The sequence below is a fragment of the Nuphar pumila genome, chromosome 10, assembly GCF_984573655.1.
Source record: "Nuphar pumila chromosome 10, dmNupPumi1.hap1.1, whole genome shotgun sequence".
Taxonomy (NCBI): domain Eukaryota; kingdom Viridiplantae; phylum Streptophyta; class Magnoliopsida; order Nymphaeales; family Nymphaeaceae; genus Nuphar; species Nuphar pumila.
The window spans coordinates 66903945-66912406 of NC_143258.1; positions in this window are offsets into that span (position 1 = coordinate 66903945).

Genomic DNA, 8462 nt, shown 5'->3' on the forward strand with positions numbered 1-8462 from the left:
CTGGTCGAGATTTTGAAATCCAGTTTCTATAACTGGTCGGGATTTTCAAATCCAGTTTTATTAACTGGTCGGGATTTTCAAATCCAGTTTCTATAACTGGTCGGGATTTTCAAATCCAGTTTTATAACTGGTCGGGATTTTCAAATCTAGTTTCTATAACTGGTCGGGATTTTCAAATCCAGTTTCTATAACTGGTCGGGATTTTCAAATCCAGTTTCTATAACTGGTCGGGATTTTCAAATCTAGTTTTTATAACTGGTCGGGATTTTTAAATCCAGTTTCTATAACTGGTCGGGATTTTCAAATCTAGTTTCTATAACTGGTCGGGATTTTCAAATCGAGTTTCTATAACTGGTCGGGATTTTCAAATCTAGTTTTTATAACTGGTCGGGATTTTTAAATCCAGTTTCTATAACTGGTCGGGATTTTCAAATCCAGTTTCTATAACTGGTCAGGATTTTTAAATCTAGTTTTATAACTGGTCGGGATTTTCAAATCCAGTTTTATAACTAGTCGGGATTTTCAACTCCAGTTTTTATAACAGATCGGGATTTTCAAATCCAGTATCTATAACTGGTCGGAATTTTCAAATCTAGTGTCATAACTAGTCGGAATTTTTAAATCCAGTTTCTATAACTGGTCAGGATTTTCAAATCCAGTTTCTATAACTGGTCAGGATTTTCAAATCCAGTTTTATAACTGGTCGTGATTTTCAAATCCAGTTTCTATAACTGGTCGAGATTTTTAAATCCAGTTTTATAACTAGTCGGGATTTTCAAATCCAGTTTTATAACTGGTCGGGATTTTCAAATCCATTTTCTATAACTGGTCGGGATTTTCAAATCTAGTTTTATAATTGGTCGGGATTTTCAAATCCAGTGTTATAACTGATTAGGATTTTCAAATTCAGTTTCTATAACTCGTCGGGATTTTCAAATCCAGTTTTATAACTGGTCGGGATTTTCAAATCCAGTTTTTATAACTGGTCGGGATTTTCAAATTCAGTTTCTATAACTGGTCAGGATTTTCAAATCCAGTTTCTATAACTGGTCGGGATTTTCAAATCCAGTTTTTATAACTGGTCGGGATTTTCAAATTGAGTGTTATAACTGGTCGGGATTTTCAAATCCAGTTTCTATAACTGGTCGGGATTTTCAAATCCTGTTTTATAACTGGTCGGGATTTTCAAATCCAGTTTTATAACTGGTCGGGATTTTTAAATCCAGTTTTATAACTGGTCGGGATTTTCAAATCCATTTTCTATAACTGGTCGGGATTTTCAAATCTAGTTTTATAATTGGTCGGGATTTTCAAATCCAGTGTTATAACTGATTAGGATTTTCAAATTCAGTTTCTATAACTCGTCGGGATTTTCAAATCCAGTTTTATAACTGGTCGGGATTTTCAAATCCAGTTTTTATAACTGGTCGGGATTTTCAAATTGAGTGTTATAACTGGTCGGGATTTTCAAATCCAGTTTCTATAACTGGTCGGGATTTTCAAATCCTGTTTTATAACTGGTCGGGATTTTCAAATCCAGATTTATAACTGGTCGGGATTTTCAAATCCAGTTTTATAACTGGTCGGGATTTTCAAATCCATTTTCTATAACTGGTCGGGATTTTCAAATCTAGTTTTATAATTGGTCGGGATTTTCAAATCCAGTGTTATAACTGATTAGGATTTTCAAATTCAGTTTCTATAACTCGTCAGGATTTTCAAATCCAGTTTTATAACTGGTCGGGATTTTCAAATCCAGTTTTTATAACTGGTCGGGATTTTCAAATTCAGTTTCTATAACTGGTCAGGATTTTCAAATCCAGTTTCTATAACTGGTCGGGATTTTCAAATCCAGTTTTTATAACTGGTCGGGATTTTCAAATTGAGTGTTATAACTGGTCGGGATTTTCAAATCCAGTTTCTATAACTGGTCGGGATTTTCAAATCCTGTTTTATAACTGGTCGGGATTTTCAAATCCAGTTTTATAACTGGTCGGGATTTTTAAATCCAGTTTTATAACTGGTCGGGATTTTCAAATCCAGTGTTATAACTGATCAGGATTTTCAAATTCAGTTTCTATAACTCGTCGGGATTTTCAAATCCAGTTTTATAACTGGTCGGGATTTTTAAATCCAGTTTTTATAACTGGTCAGGATTTTCAAATTCAGTTTCTATAACGGGTCAGGATTTTCAAATCCAGTTTCTATAACCGGTCGGGATTTAAAAATCCAGTTTTTATAACTGGTCGGGATTTTCAAATTCAGTGTTATAACTGGTCGGGATTTTCAAATCCAGTTTCTATAACTGGTCGGGATTTTTAAAGCCAGTTTCTATAACTGATTGGGATTTAGAAATCCAGTTTTATAACTGGTCGGGATTTTCAAATCCAGTTTTATAACTGGTCGGGATTTTCAAATCCATTTTCTATAACTGGTCGGGATTTTCAAATCTAGTTTTATAATTGGTCGGGATTTTCAAATCCAGTGTTATAACTGATTAGGATTTTCAAATTCAGTTTCTATAACTCGTCGGGATTTTCAAATCCAGTTTTATAACTGGTCGGGATTTTCAAATCCAGTTTTTATAACTGGTCGGGATTTTCAAATTCAGTTTCTATAACTGGTCAGGATTTTCAAATCCAGTTTCTATAACTGGTCGGGATTTTCAAATCTAGTTTTTATAACTGGTCGGGATTTTCAAATTGAGTGTTATAACTGGTCGGGATTTTCAAATCCAGTTTCTATATCTGGTCGGGATTTTCAAATCTTGTTTTATAACTGGTCGGGATTTTCAAATCCAGTTTTATAACTGGTCGGGATTTTTAAATCCAGTTTTATAACTGGTCGGGATTTTCAAATCCAGTGTTATAACTGATCAGGATTTTCAAATTCAGTTTCTATAACTGGTCAGGATTTTCAAATCCAGTTTCTATAACTGGTCGGGATTTTCAAATCCAGTTTTTATAACTGGTCGGGATTTTCAAATTGAGTGTTATAACTGGTCGGGATTTTCAAATACAGTTTCTATAACTGGTCGGGATTTTCAAATCCTGTTTTATAACTGGTCGGGATTTTCAAATCCAGTTTTATAACTGGTCGGGATTTTTAAATCCAGTTTTATAACTGGTCGGGATTTTCAAATCCAGTTTCTATAACTGGTCGGGATTTTGAAATCTAGTTTCTATAACTGGTCTTTTCAAATCCAGTTTTATAACTGGTCAGGATTTTCAAATCCAGTTTTTATAACTGGTCGGGATTTTAAAATCCAGTTTCTATAACTGGTCAGGATTTTCAAATCAAGTTTCTATAACTGGTCGGGATTTTCAAATCCAGTTTTTATAACCGGTAGGGATTTTCAAATTCAGCGTTATAACTGGTCGGGATTTTCAAATCCAGTTTCTATAACTGGTCGGGATTTTGAAATCTAGTTTCTATAACTGGTCAGGATTTTCAATTCCAGATTTTATAACTGGTCGGAATTTTCAAATCCAGTTTCTATAACTGGTCAGGATTTTCAAATCCAGTTTCTATAACTGGTCGGGATTTTGAAATCCAGTTTCTATAACTGGTCGGGATTTTCAAATACAGTTTCTATAACTGGTCGAGATTTTCAAAGCCAGTTTCTATAACTCGTCGGCATTTTCAACACCAGTTCTTATAACTGGTTGGGATTTTCAAATCCAGTATCTATAACTGGTCGGAATTTTCAAATCTAGTGTCATAACTGGTCGGAGTTTTTAAATCCAGTTTCTATAACTGGTCGGGATTTTCAAATCCAGTTTTATAACTGGTCGAATTTTCAAATCTAGTTTTTATAACTGGTCGGGATTTTTAAATTCAGTTTCTATAACTCGTCAGGATTTTCAAATCCAGTTTCTATAACTGGTCGGGATTTTCAAATCCAGTTTTTATAACTGGTCGGGATTTTCAAATTCAGAGTTATAACTGGCCGGGATTTTGAAATTCAGTTTCTATAACTGGTCGAGATTTTGAAATCCAGTTTCTATAACTGGTCGGGATTTTAAAATCCAGTTTTATTAACTGGTCGGGATTTTCAAATCCAGTTTCTATAACTGGTCGGGATTTTCAAATCCAGTTTTATAACTAGTCGGGATTTTCAAATCTAGTTTCTATAACTGGTCGGGATTTTCAAATCCAGTTTCTATAACTGGTCGGGATTTTCAAATCCAGTTTCTATAACTGGTCGGGATTTTCAAATCCAGTTTTTATAACCGGTAGGGATTTTCAAATTCAGTGTTATAACTGGTCGGGATTTTCAAATCCAGTTTCTATAACTGGTCGGGATTTTGAAATCTAGTTTCTATAACTGGTCGGGATTTTCAATTCCAGATTTTATAACTGGTCGGAATTTTCAAATCCAGTTTCTATAACTGGTCAGGATTTTCAAATCCAGTTTCTATAACTGGTCGGGATTTTGAAATCCAGTTTCTATAACTGGTCGGGATTTTCAAATACAGTTTCTATAACTGGTCGAGATTTTCAAATCCAGTTTCTATAACTCGTCGGCATTTTCAACACCAGTTCTTATAACTGGTTGGGATTTTCAAATCCAGTATCTATAACTGGTCGGAATTTTCAAATCTAGTGTCATAACTGGTCGGAATTTTTAAATCCAGTTTCTATAACTGGTCGGGATTTTCAAATCCAGTTTTATAACTGGTCGAATTTTCAAATCTAGTTTTTATAACTGGTCGGGATTTTTAAATTCAGTTTCTATAACTCGTCAGGATTTTCAAATCCAGTTTCTATAACTGGTCGGGATTTTCAAATCCAGTTTTTATAACTGGTCGGGATTTTCAAATTCAGAGTTATAACTGGCCGGGATTTTGAAATTCAGTTTCTATAACTGGTCGAGATTTTGAAATCCAGTTTCTATAACTGGTCGGGATTTTCAAATCCAGTTTTATTAACTGGTCGGGATTTTCAAATCCAGTTTCTATAACTGGTCGGGATTTTCAAATCCAGTTTTATAACTGGTCGGGATTTTCAAATCTAGTTTCTATAACTGGTCGGGATTTTCAAATCCAGTTTCTATAACTGGTCGGGATTTTCAAATCCAGTTTCTATAACTGGTCGGGATTTTCAAATCTAGTTTTTATAACTGGTCGGGATTTTTAAATCCAGTTTCTATAACTGGTCGGGATTTTCAAATCTAGTTTCTATAACTGGTCGGGATTTTCAAATCGAGTTTCTATAACTGGTCGGGATTTTCAAATCTAGTTTTTATAACTGGTCGGGATTTTTAAATCCAGTTTCTATAACTGGTCGGGATTTTCAAATCCAGTTTCTATAACTGGTCAGGATTTTTAAATCTAGTTTTATAACTGGTCGGGATTTTCAAATCCAGTTTTATAACTAGTCGGGATTTTCAACTCCAGTTTTTATAACAGATCGGGATTTTCAAATCCAGTATCTATAACTGGTCGGAATTTTCAAATCTAGTGTCATAACTAGTCGGAATTTTTAAATCCAGTTTCTATAACTGGTCAGGATTTTCAAATCCAGTTTTATAACTGGTCAGGATTTTCAAATCCAGTTTCTATAACTGGTCAGGATTTTCAAATCCAGTTTTATAACTGGTCGTGATTTTCAAATCCAGTTTCTATAACTGGTCGAGATTTTTAAATCCAGTTTTATAACTGGTCGGGATTTTCAAATCCAGTTTTATAACTGGTCGGGATTTTCAAATCCATTTTCTATAACTGGTCGGGATTTTCAAATCTAGTTTTATAATTGGTCGGGATTTTCAAATCCAGTGTTATAACTGATTAGGATTTTCAAATTCAGTTTCTATAACTCGTCGGGATTTTCAAATCCAGTTTTATAACTGGTCGGGATTTTCAAATCCAGTTTTTATAACTGGTCGGGATTTTCAAATTCAGTTTCTATAACTGGTCAGGATTTTCAAATCCAGTTTCTATAACTGGTCGGGATTTTCAAATCCAGTTTTTATAACTGGTCGGGATTTTCAAATTGAGTGTTATAACTGGTCGGGATTTTCAAATCCAGTTTCTATAACTGGTCGGGATTTTCAAATCCTGTTTTATAACTGGTCGGGATTTTCAAATCCAGTTTTATAACTCGTCGGGATTTTTAAATCCAGTTTTATAACTGGTCGGGATTTTCAAATCCATTTTCTATAACTGGTCGGGATTTTCAAATCTAGTTTTATAATTGGTCGGGATTTTCAAATCCAGTGTTATAACTGATTAGGATTTTCAAATTCAGTTTCTATAACTCGTCGGGATTTTCAAATCCAGTTTTATAACTGGTCGGGATTTTCAAATCCAGTTTTTATAACTGGTCGGGATTTTCAAATTGAGTGTTATAACTGGTCGGGATTTTCAAATCCAGTTTCTATAACTGGTCGGGATTTTCAAATCCTGTTTTATAACTGGTCGGGATTTTCAAATCCAGATTTATAACTGGTCGGGATTTTCAAATCCAGTTTTATAACTGGTCGGGATTTTCAAATCCATTTTCTATAACTGGTCGGGATTTTCAAATCTAGTTTTATAATTGGTCGGGATTTTCAAATCCAGTGTTATAACTGATTAGGATTTTCAAATTCAGTTTCTATAACTCGTCAGGATTTTCAAATCCAGTTTTATAACTGGTCGGGATTTTCAAATCCAGTTTTTATAACTGGTCGGGATTTTCAAATTCAGTTTCTATAACTGGTCAGGATTTTCAAATCCAGTTTCTATAACTGGTCGGGATTTTCAAATCCAGTTTTTATAACTGGTCGGGATTTTCAAATTGAGTGTTATAACTGGTCGGGATTTTCAAATCCAGTTTCTATAACTGGTCGGGATTTTCAAATCCTGTTTTATAACTGGTCGGGATTTTCAAATCCAGTTTTATAACTGGTCGGGATTTTTAAATCCAGTTTTATAACTGGTCGGGATTTTCAAATCCAGTGTTATAACTGATCAGGATTTTCAAATTCAGTTTCTATAACTCGTCGGGATTTTCAAATCCAGTTTTATAACTGGTCGGGATTTTTAAATCCAGTTTTTATAACTGGTCAGGATTTTCAAATTCAGTTTCTATAACTGGTCAGGATTTTCAAATCCAGTTTCTATAACCGGTCGGATTTAAAAATCCAGTTTTTATAACTGGTCGGGATTTTCAAATTCAGTGTTATAACTGGTCGGGATTTTCAAATCCAGTTTCTATAACTGGTCGGGATTTTTAAAGCCAGTTTCTATAACTGATTGGGATTTAGAAATCCAGTTTTATAACTGGTCGGGATTTTCAAATCCAGTTTTATAACTGGTCGGGATTTTCAAATCCATTTTCTATAACTGGTCGGGATTTTCAAATCTAGTTTTATAATTGGTCGGGATTTTCAAATCCAGTGTTATAACTGATTAGGATTTTCAAATTCAGTTTCTATAACTCGTCGGGATTTTCAAATCCAGTTTTATAACTGGTCGGGATTTTCAAATCCAGTTTTTATAACTGGTCGGGATTTTCAAATTCAGTTTCTATAACTGGTCAGGATTTTCAAATCCAGTTTCTATAACTGGTCGGGATTTTCAAATCCAGTTTTTATAACTGGTCGGGATTTTCAAATTGAGTGTTATAACTGGTCGGGATTTTCAAATCCAGTTTCTATAACTGGTCGGGATTTTCAAATCCTGTTTTATAACTGGTCGGGATTTTCAAATCCAGTTTTATAACTGGTCGGGATTTTTAAATCCAGTTTTATAACTGGTCGGGATTTTCAAATCCATTTTCTATAACTGGTCGGGATTTTCAAATCTAGTTTTATAATTGGTCGGGATTTTCAAATCCAGTGTTATAACTGATTAGGATTTTCAAATTCAGTTTCTATAACTCGTCGGGATTTTCAAATCCAGTTTTATAACTGGTCGGGATTTTCAAATCCAGTTTTTATAACTGGTCGGGATTTTCAAATTGAGTGTTATAACTGGTCGGGATTTTCAAATCCAGTTTCTATAACTGGTCGGGATTTTCAAATCCTGTTTTATAACTGGTCGGGATTTTCAAATCCAGATTTATAACTGGTCGGGATTTTCAAATCCAGTTTTATAACTGGTCGGGATTTTCAAATCCATTTTCTATAACTGGTCGGGATTTTCAAATCTAGTTTTATAATTGGTCGGGATTTTCAAATCCAGTGTTATAACTGATTAGGATTTTCAAATTCAGTTTCTATAACTCGTCAGGATTTTCAAATCCAGTTTTATAACTGGTCGGGATTTTCAAATCCAGTTTTTATAACTGGTCGGGATTTTCAAATTCAGTTTCTATAACTGGTCAGGATTTTCAAATCCAGTTTCTATAACTGGTCGGGATTTTCAAATCCAGTTTTTATAACTGGTCGGGATTTTCAAATTGAGTGTTATAACTGGTCGGGATTTTCAAATCCAGTTTCTATAACTGGTCGGGATTTTCAAATCCTGTTTTATAAC